At 42.5% G+C, this 15356-nt stretch overlaps 2 non-coding genes across 2 annotated transcripts; one reads left to right on the forward strand and one right to left on the reverse strand.

Moving 5' to 3' along the window:
- The first annotated feature begins 11843 nt into the window (after nt 1–11843).
- On the forward strand, nt 11844–11950 carry LOC127197684 (U6 spliceosomal RNA). The gene has a single exon (XR_007831721.1). It is a non-coding gene; the product is annotated as a U6 spliceosomal RNA (small nuclear RNA).
- A 629-nt stretch (nt 11951–12579) lies between these two features.
- LOC127197676 (U6 spliceosomal RNA) lies at nt 12580–12686 on the reverse strand. The gene has a single exon (XR_007831720.1). It is a non-coding gene; the product is annotated as a U6 spliceosomal RNA (small nuclear RNA).
- Between the last annotated feature and the right edge of the window lie 2670 nt (nt 12687–15356).

The raw sequence follows: 15356 nt of genomic DNA on the forward strand, positions 1-15356 counted from the left end.
CGTGTGTTTGCGTGCGCACGCACGTGCACATGAGAGCAGGTGCCTGAGGAGGCCAGAGAGGGTGTTGCATTCCCTGCACCTGAGTTACTGACTATGAGCTTGTCTGATGTGGGTGTGGGAACCAAACTCAGATCCTCTGCAAGGGTAGTCCACTCTTGACTGCTGAGCCATTTCTCTATTTGCTTTTACGATTTTTATTTTTGCTTTATAAACGTTTGTATTTTTTAAAACTTTGGACTCTTTGAAAAAATGCTTAGCGTAGAATATATGCATTGTTGGGGCTATCCACTGTGTACACAAACACACAGAGATACATACAAATACACATAAACAAGAAATAAATCTTAAAACATATATATATATTGTATAGGGTACAGAATGTTTTCTTTCATTATAATGACTCTATAGATGCTTTTCTATTATAATTTTTAAAACCCTGTTTGTTCTCTTTTAAAGAAACAAACACACAAGTTAGCCTAGGTTATTTAAGGCCGGAACCCTCTGTACTCCTGACTCCCACCTCCACTTCTTGTCATATTGGAAGGTTCAGGCTGTAGCACAAACAGAGCTATCGTTTTCTGCATACCAAACTCTGCTGTAGCAGTCCCTGAAGGATAGGCCTGCGGCATCTGTGAGTAGGTGACAATTTCGTAGTTTTCCTCAGACCAGAGTTCTTTTCATTCTAGGTTTGCTTCTAAGTAGGTAGTGCAACATGAGCGTTCTACAAATGAAAATGTTTCAGGGTTGGTTCCATGTTTGCTACATATATATATATATATATATATGTGTGTGTGTGTGTGTATATACACATATATATATATATACATACACTCTGTGTGTGTGTTCATGGATTCACATGTGGAGGTCAGAGGGCAACTTGTAGGAGTTAGTTCTTTCCTTCCCCACCGTGGGGGTAAAACTCAGGCATTCAGGATTGGCAGCAAGCTTCCTTACCCAACTGACAATCTTGCCAGCCCCATTTTCACTTTCTAAAGAGCTCTGAGGTCAGCAAAAGCTTCTTCCAACCCTGTGCTTAGGACCAGGTAAACATGCAAAGCACAAGCTAATCAGGGCAAAACTAAGCCTCAGGTGAATGGTGAGAACAGCCCAGACAGTCCTCAGAAGATTGCCCATCTGCAGAAGAAAGGCAGACCACTTAATCAAATGGTCCAGAAAGATAGCTTAAAAGATAAAAGTGTCCCACCCAGTGAAGACGGAGATCACTAGGAATTTGGGGATGGTTTTACTTATTAAAATGTTGAGTGTTTGCTGGGTTACAAATTGTAGCATTCTTTTCCATCACTTACCCTCTGGCAGGACTGCCTCCCGGCCTCAGTGGAAGAGGATGCACTCAGTCCTGCTGTGACTTGATGTGCCCGGGTGGGTTGGGGGATCCCCTTTTCTGAGGGGTAGGGGAGGGGAGATGGGTGAAAGAGGAAGATAGGGTGAGACCGGAAGGACAGGAGCTACCATCAGAATGTAAAGCATAACAATAATTTTTTAATGAAAAAAAAAAAAGTAGCATTCAATGTATGGTCTTTCAAGAGCCTTCCCTGTGTAAGAACTATGTTCAGAGGAAGAAAAATAAGGCGCTGTTTCCATCACTGCAGAGGTTAAAGTCTAAAGAGGAGAAAAGATAGGACACACCCAGGTAACTAGTTATACAAGGCATTATCTGATAAGACTATATATATAGAGAGAAGACAGAAAAGGAAACAAAAGTGTTTGAGTGCCTTTTGTGAGCCAGGCACAGGGAGTGCACTCTCACATAGTTGTGAGCAAGCACAAAGAGCTCTAGAGAGCGCCATCTAATGGCAGAGCTAAGACAGTTCTGATCTGTCCTGTGTTTCTAACAGCCCTACAGATAAGAGTCACGTCATCCACGGAGCCTTGCTTTTCTTTCTTTCTTTCTTTCTTTCTTTCTTTCTTTCTTTCTTTCTTTCTTTCTTTCTTTCTTTCTTTCTTTCTTTCTTTCTTTCTTTCTTTCTTTCTTTCTTTCTTTCTTTCTTTCTTTCTTTCTTTCTTTCTTCTCCTTTGTAGTACTGAGGATTGAAAACAAGGCCTCCCACATCTAGGAAGGCGTTTCACCCCAGAGCCCCAGCTTACTAATCATATATCAGAATATGGAAGAAAAAGAGAGTCCTCCTCTTCCTTCTCTGCCTCCTCTTGTGCCTGTATAACTTACCACACCCACTTTTTTCTGTTCTGGTCATTTGTAAAGAACGCGCAGTTGTCTGCCTCGAGTTCCTGCCTTGCCTTCGTCTACATCCCTGACTCACCGTTTCTCAAGAGTTACCATGTCCGTTGTCACTGTTTCCTAAGGCAAAAGAACACAAGTATAGTCTTTCATCCAGGAGGAGTCAGCCGACAGCACGGGTTTCTCTCCCACGTGGGAAAGGACAACTCGGGTTTCCTGGCTTAAATTCCATTCTTACAATGTAAGTCACCGGGCAGATCGTGTTTGGCCTCCGCAGGGCCCTGCTTCTGAGCAGGCATTGGCTAATGGTGCTAGCTGAACTTCCGGAGCTGCTGAGGAGTTCTCTGCTGAAGGAAAGAACAGTGGCCTTTTTTTTGGGATCGTGCTAAGTCCACCGTGGAGACTACAAGTGCTTAACCTTCTACAGTTATTGGCTTTGAATAAAAGATTTGCGAACTTAACTGCGATTACTACATTTTTTGGCTTTTCACTGGTATCAAACATAGCTAAAACTCTAAGGACCTAAATCCTCTGTGCCTTTACTGAGAGCGACCAAAGTAAATAAAGAGACGAAAAGCAGTAATACTACCATGACAGTATATAATAGATGCTTTCAAAATGGTGATGATATGGACCAACTGAACGACCGAAAGCATTGTGGTGTAGTTGAGTTAGCCAGAGTTTCAGAACATGAGCATTCACTCCTGTACGATGCCCAGTATGGTGAATGGGGCTGGCAGGTAGTCATATTTTTACTGGGTACTTTGATCTCAGAGATTCAGAAATGCCCAAGTTTTTGACTAGGCAACTCCTTAGCTATTTAAGCCCCGAGGTCAACTGGAGTTGCAGTGAAATGGATGTGGTGGGTCTGCGTAAGGCCCCGTGCTTTTCTTTAAACACACACTCCTGTGCCCGTGTTTAACGATCCGATGGACTGTCGATTTGTCCTTTCTAAAAGACTGTGTGAGGAAATAAATATGCACAAGTGAAACTTGGCTTCATGTTTTATGTTTCAGAAAGGATTTTCACTCTACGATGGGGACGAAAGAGGTAAGCGCTGGTTTTGTGACCACGGGGGAGCTAAACAGGGTAATTTGACACGCAAACATGTGTGACTCACGTGCTTTGTCTCAGCATTGGGTAAAATATGGTCACATGTCCCAGTCTCTAAATAATTCATCTTCACTGTATTCATGGACACCTGAAGTTATCTATTCTTCCGTTTGCATAACTTTTTATTGTTTAGCTCTTCCACACACGGCGAAGCGAGAGGTGCAGGGGCCGAATCATCGCTGTGCCCTGGGGCCACGAACACTGCACGGCACATGAGTACGAGGTTATGTACATATTTTCAAACTCATCTTGAATGAGACTTCTCCAGTCGTAATGTCTACCTACAGTGTGGCGTCAGTATGTATGTAGTAAGAGAACACAGATGAAGTCCCAGAAGCCAGGGTTTTACTCTTCGGAACAGTGAATCCTTTGGTCATAGATATCAGCAATTCAAATTTTTTTTCTTTATTTACGCATAGTTCTGTGACAATGGTGATATTTAGATTCCGAGTGTGTCGCTGAAATGCTGTGACAGATGAATACACTACACGCTGATTGAAATGAACTTTACATAATTCCAGAAAGTTCCCTTCCCTATAACACTTTGTAGTTTAGATACCATTTCTCCTCTTACCATTGGCATCTCTTTCTTTCTTTCTTTCTTTCTTTCTTTCTTTCTTTCTTTCTTTCTTTTTTAAACTCCTATTAGGTTAGCTTTGCTTATTCATGGATTTTAGCATAATTATCTTAACTGCATTTATTTATGTACGTATGTGGGAAGAGCAAAGTGCACGCACCTTGTGAGAAAATCAGATGCTGGCTCTCTCCTCCCACCATGTAGGTCCCACAGAAAGAGCTCAAGTCATTAGGCCTTTGCTTGCTGAGTCATCTCCTGGCCCTCGTTCCTAGACTTGTGTGGGTTGACTCCCCAGCGAACCTCCTTCAATTGCCTCCTTTTGTGCACCACATCTGTGAGGCGCATCTGTCCTGTGCACATCAGCAATGCGCTTCTCACTGCTGAAGAGCATTCCATTGGATCAATATGTTTTGATCCATCTTTTCCCTGCCCATACAAACCTGTATTTCTCCTGTATAAATATTTAGAAACTGGTGGGTCACAATGTGGTTTTCGCTGGAAGGCTTCTCAGTTTTTTACTGCTGCGATACAATACTCTGGCAAAAGGAACCTGAGTGATCTTGACTCACGGTTCAAGGTACAGTTCATGCTGGAAGAAAGTCTGGGCAGCAGGAGCTCCAAGCAGCTGGTCACATCACATCCACGACGAGGGAAGAGCGGTGAGTGCTAGCTCGCAATCGCTCACTTAACTTCCTCCATTCTACACAATCCAGAATCTCAAGCTCAGAGAATGCTTGCACTCACAATTAAAACGGATTGCACATCGACTAATATCACCAACATAACACCCACAGGAATGTCAGAGGCCGATCTCCCAGTGATTCCTGTTTATGCCAAGTTGACAATTAGCATGAATCATCCTGTAGGAAAAGCTAAACAGCTCTTCAAAGATGTATCACTTACTCCTCGTCTTCTCCCTAACAGTGTCACCTAGGAGTGTTAGCTGCTCTGCAGGATACCAGAGTTTGGTTTGTTTATTCTTAGTTTTTGCCATCTCTTCTCTTTCTTTCTTTTTTTTTCTGTGAAGTGGTATTCAGTGGGCATCAGCAATTATCTGATGAATTGTTTTCATTTGCTTCTTAGCCATTTATATATCTTTTTTCATTTTCTAAGTTTTGTCTCATTTTGATTTTCATTTGTTCTATTTTTGTCAAGTGTTTGTTTGGACATATTTTTAATGCTGAAATGTAAAAACATCCCTAGATTTATCATTTAAGATATTTTAGATTTATTTTGTTTTACGAATATGAGTGTGTTGCCTGCATGTCTGTCTGTCTGTGCTCTGTGCCTGGTGACTTCAGAAGTCAAAAGAGGAGGTCAGTCCCCTGGAACTGGGGATGCAGAAGTTGTGATCATGTGGGTACCAGGAATGAACCTGGGTCCTTTGGAAGAGCAGCCAGTGCTGAGCCTCTTTTCCAGCCCCATCTTTAGTTGTTCTTGATACATTTCTGATGATGGATTCTGATAATTGTTTCCAGTCTTTGTCCTGTGTTACAATTTTGACCTCGTATTGAACGGGGTTTTATATTACAATAAAGACCAGTTTGGCAAGTTTTTCAGAACTTCTACTTTCTGTAGTCTGTCTTAGAATTCTTCCCTCACCCCAAGGTTGCAAAAATATTTTCCTATGTTTTCTTCTATAATCTCTATTTCAAGTTAATTTTTTACTTGAAAGAAAAGATAACTAACTCTTACCCGTACACTTTGGAGTTCTCAGAAGGGCTGACAACCAGGAGCAGTGAGATGGCTCAGTGGGTGAGGTGCTTGCTATCAGCCTGGTGATCGGAGTCTGATCCCTAGGACCTACTTGGTGGAAAGCAAAATCTAACTCCTGCAAGTTGTTCTCTGACCATCAGCCCACCCACACGTGTGCACACAAAATAAATAGATAAATAATGCAACGAAAATGTTAAAAGAAGTACCAAAACTCCACGTGACCTCATGGGGGTGTTGCAATAAAATTATATTAATACAAATATATTAACCAAAACATAAAGTTGACTTGGTTAAGCATTCATTCAAACAACTGAAATGTTAATTTATGCAAAATTTGAACATCAAGGCAAATCTGAATCACTTGTAGTAGTGGGGCATAACATGGGGATAAATGACCTGGTTTTGGTAATTTTATTTTTATAACTTTGAGGTTTCTCCTGTGTTTTTTTAAATAGTCATATATAATATAATATGACATATAATAATATGATGGTAGTCATATTATTATATTTTTTTTCCTAAACATAAGTAGTCTAAATAAAGAAGCCCAAAAACAATTTGAAAAGCTAAAATAATCTGGTGTGAGATTGAAAGTTTTTCCTTCATAAACTAGAAATCAAACAACTGATCTTGACTGTAGGTTTTAATCCAACGGTGTTCTATGTATTCATAGTCCAAGAACTTCAAAATAGTGCACAAAGATTTTCATTTTAATATTAACTTGATAAATCATATTTCAAGAGGCAGCGTTTTCAACTGGCTATGGTTCAGCTGGAATGTAGGCAAAGCCATGGCCAGCGTCTGCTACTGTACTTATACTGAATTATTTGTCTATGGAGGCAAAACTTCTTTTTCCTAGTTATAGTACACACATGAGTAACATCTTCGGAGACCAGCACTTTTATTTTTGTATAATTTAGTAAACCACATCATGAAAATGCTATGTCTCTCAGTCGTGTCCTGCTTTGTGAGGGTTAATGAGAAGCAAACACCGGCAGATAACATAATGCAAATAATGCCTTTACCCCAAGCAAAAGCCAAATGCTTTCAGGACAGGCTGCACGAATCAAAGTTCAACATTAGTTTGAATAACCCAAATCGAAACAGAATGTGAGCAATAATCCTAAGATCTAGTCTGTGATTACCTTTGAGATGTTGTAAAAGTGGCTTTCAGTGTCTACTGACTGCCTTGGTGACATTCTGTGACTTTCAGTGTCTACTGACTGCCTTGGTGACATTCTGGGTTCTCAAGCTTCATCCATAGCAGGCTTGGTGCTGCGTCTATCTTAAAAAATAAATGAAAGAATCAACCCCCAAACTAAACCACACCCCCAAACTCCCAAAACAACAACAACAACAAACCAACAAAACACGAGAGAGATAACATCATTTAGCTGGTTTCACTGTACGGACCTGTCTGTCTTGTTTTGAGGGGAAAGAGGGAATTTCTAACTATACAGGTCAGTAGTCTGTGTCTCTCTTGAAATAGCTGTTGAAAGAATGGCCAAACTAAGAAGTTTTTCCTCCTTCTTTGTCTCAGCAGTCTATCTGGGCTGAAGCTAAATGGAATAATTTAAAATATTTGTAAGAATTTGAAATTAAGTTCAGGCAGTTATTCCTCTTTCAAAGTTCAGCACCATTTGGTTGAATTATAAATGTATACACTCATTGACTTCAATCATATATACTATTTATCTTTTATATAGTCACTTACTTATTTTGGCTTTTTGAGAGGGGTTCTCACTACATATCTTTGGCTGGCTTGGAATTCACTATGTAGACCCAAGTTGTCCTCTGCCTTCCAAGTGCTGGGATTAAGGGCATGAGCCACCATGCCTGGTTTACTTCAACTGTATTGTTATGCTAACTCCATGTTGAATTAACTGGTACAGTTTTAAAGATTTGTCAAGCAGCACATTGATATTACTGCCAGGATTCTTCACTGGCAGTATTAAAGTCAGGGGCTTGATTTTTGTTAAGTGATTTCATACATTTCAAATCCTGTTATTGTGTGCTATTGCCTTAGGCTGTGTCTTTTTTTTTTTTTGTTTGTTTGTTTGAAATTATTTTATTATAATTTATTCAGATTCCATCCCAATTCTCATCCCCCTCACTTGTATCTTCCTGTTCCTACCCTCCCTCCATATTCTGCCCTATTCCCCTCTGACAGAAGGGGACCTCCTCCCCTGTCATGTGACCACAGCCTCTCAGGTCTCATCCAGATAGTCTGCTTCCCCTTCCTCGGTGTGCCACCAAGGGAAAGTGATCAAATCTGAGGTGCCAGAGTTCATGTCAGAGGCAGTCCCTCCTCTCCCCACAGCTGTGGAGATGAACTGTCTATTGGCTAGATCTGAACAAGGGGGTCTAGGTTTACTGCATGCGTTGTCCTTGGTTGCTGCAATAGTTTGTGTTGGACCCCCTAGGTCCAGATCTCCTGGCCTTAATGGTCTCCTTGCGGGGCTCCTGAATCCTCTGGGTCCTTCCATCCCTTTATTCTTCCATACTACTCTCAACACCCTACCTGGAGTCCAGCAGCAAGTCCCAGCATCTGTTCCAATCCCTTACTGAGTAAAGTCTCTCAGAGGACATCCATGTTGGGCTAATATCCATTTATAAGTGAGTATATACCATGTGTGTCTTTCTGCATCTGGGTTACCTCACTTGGGATGCTCATTTTTAGTTCCATCCATTTGCCTTAGGCTATGTCTTTTCACTAGGAAACTCAGCCTAAAACATTATCTACTGTAATAAATTAATGTAGGCACTCCTCTAAGCCTCGCCTGAGGGAGCCTTTGCCACTCCCATCATTCTGAGGTATTGGGGTCTTGGGCTTGGGCTGTGCCCATGTTAACAATACACATTTACGGCAGGTAGATTACTGTGAGTCTGAGGCCAGCCTGATCTACAAAGCAAATCCAGGACAGCCAAGGCTACACAGAGAGACCCTGTCTTGAAAAACCAAAAACCAAACCAAACCAACCAACCAACCAAACAACCAACCAACCAAACAAACAAATAAAAAAACCAATACACATTTACTCAGGGTTTCTGCTCCCTACACTGTACACATTGTAAATGTTTTTATTTCCTCAGATGAGGGGATGAGATGAGAGCCATTCCCAAGCCTTCCTAGCTCTTTCTGAACTCTCACTGGCTGGCTCAACTCAGCTGTCTGGCCTAAACTCCTCTCCTAGCTGACTGATTCAAACTGGCTTCTCTTGGCTTCTGATTTCATTGTTCTGCCTGGCTTCACACTAATTCCGGCAGTATATTTTAATCTTCTAGTCTCTTGTCATTCTCTAGCTCCATCTGACTTCACCTGTGTCTAGCTTGTTTTCTCTGCTGGTAAAAAACTCCTCTCTCCATGTGCTGCTCTTAAGTGCCTTTCTTCCTTGTCCTTGTGAGAGTTAGGCATGCCCTACCTCTGTTTCATTCAGTCAGATCTTTTTCTGATCATCACTTTGTCTGCCTTCAATTAGACCTCACTTTTAAATATGGCTGCTTCCTTCTATAAACCAACCTTACCTTCATTGTTTGAGATTCAAGGTGTGGCCAGGCGTGGTGGCACACACGCCTTTAATCCCAGCAGTCAAGAGGCAGAGGCAGGTAGATCTCTGTGAGTTCAAGGCCAGCCTGGTCTACAAAGTGAGTCTAGGGCAGCCAAGGCTACACAGAGAGAAACACTGTCTCGAAAAACAAAACAAAAAAGAGATTCAAGGTGTGTACTAAGGGCGTGTCAGTATTCCAGCCAGATCATACTTAATTCAGAGTGTGTCTGTATTCCACCAGGATCACAGAGACCTAGAAGATCTTTTGATGTGATCTCTGGCCAAAGCAGTCATGTCCCTGGATTAAAATTCCTTCACACATGTTTGAAAAGATTCTCTACTTAGTAAATTTGATGTTAACCTAATTTTTTTTCTTTCTCTTCCCAGTAAACATTTCTTGTCTTTTCAGCATATAAAGGGTTTATACCTTTGGGGATTGTAGTTTGACTGTAAATGAGCTAGCAACTTGGAGGGCTGTCAAGGCCTTGTAACTGACCATCCTTCCAGTTGTTCCGTAGTTCTGTGTCAGAGACCATTTACTTGTAAAGTTTTTCAAGTGTGAGAGCAGAAAAGGGTTTTGATACATTTATTCAAATCATAAAACTGAACACCAGTTTACTACTTCTTAACAGCTTTGAAACCAGAAATAGCTTATTGAAAAGACAGGCCAGTGGAAGAATTATCTAACAGCTTTTTAGAAAAACTTTTAATTGGAGAATTTAATTCATTAGGTATGTCATTTCTCTCTCTCTTTCTCTCTCTCTTTTATTCTTGGTGAAAGAACAGTGGTTTTTATTACTTTTCAAAGCTGTGAAAGAAAACACTCACAACTCTAAACAAAGAGAGGAAGCTACGCTCCCCAGTGGTGCATGTGAGCTTTCTGTTCCTCTCTGCGTTTGTCTCAGCAGTGCAGAATGTCTATTTGACTTCACAATATTTGCTTATCGTACACCAGAAAACTGGGTGCCAATTAAACAATTCTCAAACTTACTTCAGGTGTCAAGGTGGGCTGACAAGCAGGAGGAAAAAGAGTGGCACTCTATTTACATTAAGCAATATGCCTTGTTCCTCAACAGTGTATGTATTTATTTATTTACATACTGATTGAGACAGAGCTTGTATAGGTATTGTTGACTGTTTACACCTCTTATAAAGGGGTAGGAAGGTCACGAGACCCTACCTACTTTTGTATGAAATTCTATCCGTTTTTACAAGGGACCTTGCTGAGGGGAGGGGCTAGAATCTGTACTAGGGGGGGCGGGGGAGGGGTAGTTTTCATCCATGCTGGGTAAAGGCGGTGGGGGGGTGGGGGGGAGTCTTCATCCACGCTAGGTAAAGGTTATCTAGGTGTAGCTTTCTGGGGGCTAAGCAGCCATGGCCCTGTGAGCAACTCCTCATTTACGCCCTGACGGAAGCTCCACTCACTGCTTCCCCAGAGTGAAATTTGCTGGGACCCACGGTTAGACCTTGTTTGTCTGCCCAAGTGAAAGAATTTTAGGGGACTAGCGCAGGTTGGGTTTGTATTCGCTATGTGTGGGAGTCAGGCCTTGGACTTCTGATTCTTTCGTGTTTACCTCCCAAGTACTGGGATTACAGGCAGATGCCACGCCATAACCCACTCATGGCGCTATTTTTAAGCACGCAGGACAACCTTTGCCCCGACTTTATTCTGAGAGACACTGAAAGCACACCAACTTTCTGACCTTTGCTCTTTATTTTACAGCTCACAAAAGCTTCGACTTGAACAGCGCGGCCTTTGCTGTTGTTTAAAATTACAACATATACTTCCTGCAGGTAGGTATGGTTTACACATTTGTATCCTCACAGGGCTACATATTGAGCGTAAATGCCAATTAATATGCAGGAAGAGAAAAGGAAGCACACGAGTGACTCTGCTGTTGCATTCCAAAATGCGCAGTGTAAATCCTCAAAGTCCCGTCTCGAGCCAAGAAGGTGGGCTTCCGCCCTTCCATCTGTGTTCCGGATGTTTGGTTACCAGGCAACAGACTAGCGCCTGCCAGACACCTGTAAAGGGGTGCGGCCCCTGGTCCCCGAGCCTCCATCCCGGTCCTAGTTAGCGCCTGCGCAAAATGTGCACAGGCTGGCGTTACCTGCAAAGGGCTACCCAGAGAGACTGGAAGGGCGTGGCCGCCCAGCCAAGTTCCTTGGAGCTTTTGCTACCTACGGTGCGGATAGTTCTGGAACCGAGTGAGTCTATGCTAGGGAGGAATCACTTAGCGGGCTGGGCTAGGTGATTCAAAGCTTTCTGACACAGTGGGAAATTGGTCACAATCTGGAGAGTGGGGTAGATGATCGACTCAGAGCCCTGGTGATTTAGCAGCCACACGTTTCCCAGGCTCTCACACAGGTGCAGGGTAGAGGCCCGCAGGGAGAACTCATAGCCGAACTTAGGTTGCTAGAGGAGGCCTCCTACCCGACGTGCACCGGGCGCTCATTTGCATATCCCCAGAGTTAAACCACGCGGGTCAACGCTGCCAGCACGACCTGCAACCCCCACTGAGCACCAAGGTTACGAGTCTAACAAAAAGACTTCAGTGAGAAAACACGTCTTCCAATTTCATGGAGTACAAGCGTCTCTAAACTCCGCCCTCCCCACCCTCTCCAAGTCACCCTAACTTAAAAGAGACGGGATTCCTAGGCCTTATATATGGAGTCGGACGAGCGGCAATTTGTGCTCGCTTCGGCAGCACATATACTAAAATTGGAACGATACAGAGAAGATTAGCATGGCCCCTGCGCAAGGATGACACGCAAATTCGTGAAGCGTTCCATATTTTGCAGCAGGTTTACAAAACTGGTCGTCTGCAACCGTATTTTGCAGTTTCTCCTCCCTCGCAGTCTCCTGCATCTCCAAGGCAACACAGCGACGTCTCCATTAAATACCCCGATTTATTCGTGTATTTGGACCCAGGTGCTTATTTTCACAATTAATTAAACCTGCTGTTCTCAAATTTGTGTAAAGCAGCCCTGTTCTTTCGAGGCTACAAGTAGAGGGGCCTTGTGAAAAAAGATCCTAACGGCTTTTTAGCTATTAAACACTCAGGTGTACAAACCCAGGAGAAAACGGTCAGGATGCAGGCAGAGAAACTGGCGAAGCTCCTGTTGCTTCTCCGCGAGGGCTCATCAATTTATCATATAAATTCAGAAGAAGATTCATCAAGTGAAAAATGTTGAACTTTCCGGGACCCTGGGGGGTTTGGGTTAAGGAAGGCAAAACTCTATGTCAATTTCCGAATTATATATGAGAAGATTCACTGCTGGATTTTCTTTCAAGTACTACCAGCTATGGTGAAATTCCATTAAACAATGCAGTACGCAGTGTAATAACCATTGGCAATCAGAATTTGAACATTAAGTGTCAAGCAATGTATTTTAATAACTACAGACAACAGTCGAAACCCAGATAGCAAAATATGGAACGCTTCACGAATTTGCGTGTCATCCTTGCGCAGGGGCCATGCTAATCTTCTCTGTATCGTTCCAATTTTAGTATATGTGCTGCCGAAGCGAGCACGAACACCCCCATCCGTCATAAGGTATATAAGGCCTAAGATACATTTAATCTTTCACTTAAGGTGACTTTGACGTACACTTTCGCTTGCTCCCAGACCCAAGAAATTTTCTCACGGGAGTTGGGTGTCTAGGCTCAAGAAATCAGCTGTGAGCGGAGGTTAGCTGCCTGGTGAGCCCGTATTCTTTACCTGGGAGTCAGCACATGCAAATGAGCGCCCGGTGCATGTCGGTTAAGAGACCTCCTCCAGTTGTCTGGGTAGGGTATTAAGTTCTTGGCTCTCTGCCGGCGGGACGTGCCTGGACTGCGCGCGGTGGAGCCCTCCCCATCAACGAGCTGCGGAGGCGAGGCGAAGGTCGCATCAGCAGCTGCACAGCTCAAGAGTACGTGGCTTCATCACTTAAAAGTTTCCGTGCTAAGTACTTCGGAAACAGAAACGAGAGAACACGCAAACAATTCCCAATTATCTCACCATTAGTAAATATGGAAATATTAATGGAAGTTCTATATGTCGCCTAATACTCAGCTTGAGCTCATATTTACTCGATGGTTTTAAAGATGCCGTCTTAGAAATTGTCATAAAGGGCTGGACTCAGTCGCACGTTGTTTTTGATGACGATATGCTTGGGCTTCTGTTCTTCTCCACCGATCGGTATTCGATTCTCTGCAGGCTGTTTGTTTATTGAGTAAACGAGATACCTTGTTTTGGGTATGTCTTAATTTGGTCCTTTATGCTGCTTAATTTGTTTATTGACCCTGTTTCTTGAAAATGCCTAGTTATGCATAGAGGCTGAGATTTTGATGACTTAAAAAAATTTGGATGCAATAGTGATGATAGGGCATATACTTGATATTACATCTCATCAGGAGCTTGAGATGCTGACATGTGAATTAACGATATCTGATGGGGCCAGTGTCTCGACACCTCCGTTATAAAGCTTTTTACAAATCTTCCACCCAATGGTTTTAGACAACTCTAGCAAACATTGTCCTGGTATGTTTGTATTTAACCCTTGGTTAATGAGTTAGTAAGAGTAATCTCCGGTAGCCAACGTCTGTGCTTCATTCCAGAGAATTAAGAGAAAGAGAAGGCAAAGATGAAAAAAGGGAGCATTGTTTCTGTCTCTCTGTATCATTGGATTCCTTAGCTGGGGGTTTTCCAACGTTTCAGCCAACGAATTATCTTCCTCTTGCAAGGTTAATCTCATGCCTTTGTTACCATATATTATGTTCATTTCTTCCACTACACATTTTCAACATTAAAATGCTTTTGGCTTCTGCTAAATTCAAAATATATTTAAGATCTCACATTAACATTTTAATTTAAAAAATCTTGTCCTTTCACCCTTAAGTAAAACTGTTTTTAGTACATCTTTTAAGAGGCGTTTGGGGAAGGTATGCAGTAGGTGTCGTGGAATTGTATCTTGAATTAGGATTTGCTTTTGTGAGAATGGTTTTCCAACCATACTTCTGGGATGGCATTCAACCATAGCAGGATGGTACACACTGATCAGTAAGAAGTCAACTTTGTTGCTGTTCTTTTTATTCATGGGAAAGGAACAGTCTGTGATTTGACGCTCTTTAAAAGCAATAACAACACAAAAATCTAACACCTACCACAAGTTGTTTTTTGTTTAGGAAATTTTCTCTCCTTTAAAAGAGAAGAAACTCAACTCAAACCTTACGTCGTCTTTAGCAGGAAGAGTTGAGTCACCTGAACCCACCATACCTACGACATGTTTCGTCACCTGTGAATTTGATGAGGTCAAGCTAGAAGACTGAGCTGACCAACCTGGATTCTGGGTTGCAGCCACCGGAAGAGCTTTCAAAACACCCGTGCAGGAGCCCTCTTATGGAGGCTCCAGTTTAATGGTCCTGAGTGGGGCTTAGATTTCTGTGTGATCTTTTGGCAGAGCTGTAGTTTTCTCTCTGAACTCTGCCTTTGTAAGATTTGTTTTGCAGTCCTTTTTTTCCTTTCTCTCCTCTCTTCCCAGCTCCCCCCATCAGATACATCACGAGGCAGGCATAGCTTGTCTTGAATTTTCTACCAAGCCCATTCCCCTGGCCCGACTCACCCCCTCTCTGTTTGTGGCAACACCCAGGATGAATGCTGTGGCCCTACAGGACTCCTGGAAAGAACTATAGGCTTTTAAAAGATGCGCCAATCTATTTCAGTTCCAGCATCCAATTCCATAAACTGAGACCTGCTAAAGCACCACTTCCCAAGCTTGTCTCATGATGCATTCCCGGACTCAGTGTCTGACAGCTTCTAGAGGTTTGACCTACTCTAGTCATTCAAAGAATTATCCAGAATATCTCCCAGATGATCTATGTTTTGTTCTTTTAAAACTACTTTTAGGGTCCAGAGGAATGGCTGAGCAGGGAACAGCGCTGTTGTCCTTGCAGAGGACCTGAGCCCACACTTAGAAAAGAATTTTTTTAAAAAGTAAAAAGGTTTTTAAATGCCTTGACTTATGGATTTTTTTTCTTCTGTTAGTGTAAGAACTTCATAAACCTATGACCATTTTGGACCATGAGAATTGGGGTGACTGGAACCTGTGCTTCTGGGCCATGGCCAGTCCTATTTGGCTCTAGAATTTCTCTTAATCCCCTTGAGGTGAGACCTGTGGTTTTGTTTTGACACTGGTGTGAGATATTTTTTTGTACATAGAG

The sequence above is a fragment of the Acomys russatus genome, chromosome 1 (assembly GCF_903995435.1).
Source record: "Acomys russatus chromosome 1, mAcoRus1.1, whole genome shotgun sequence".
NCBI lineage: Eukaryota > Metazoa > Chordata > Mammalia > Rodentia > Muridae > Acomys > Acomys russatus.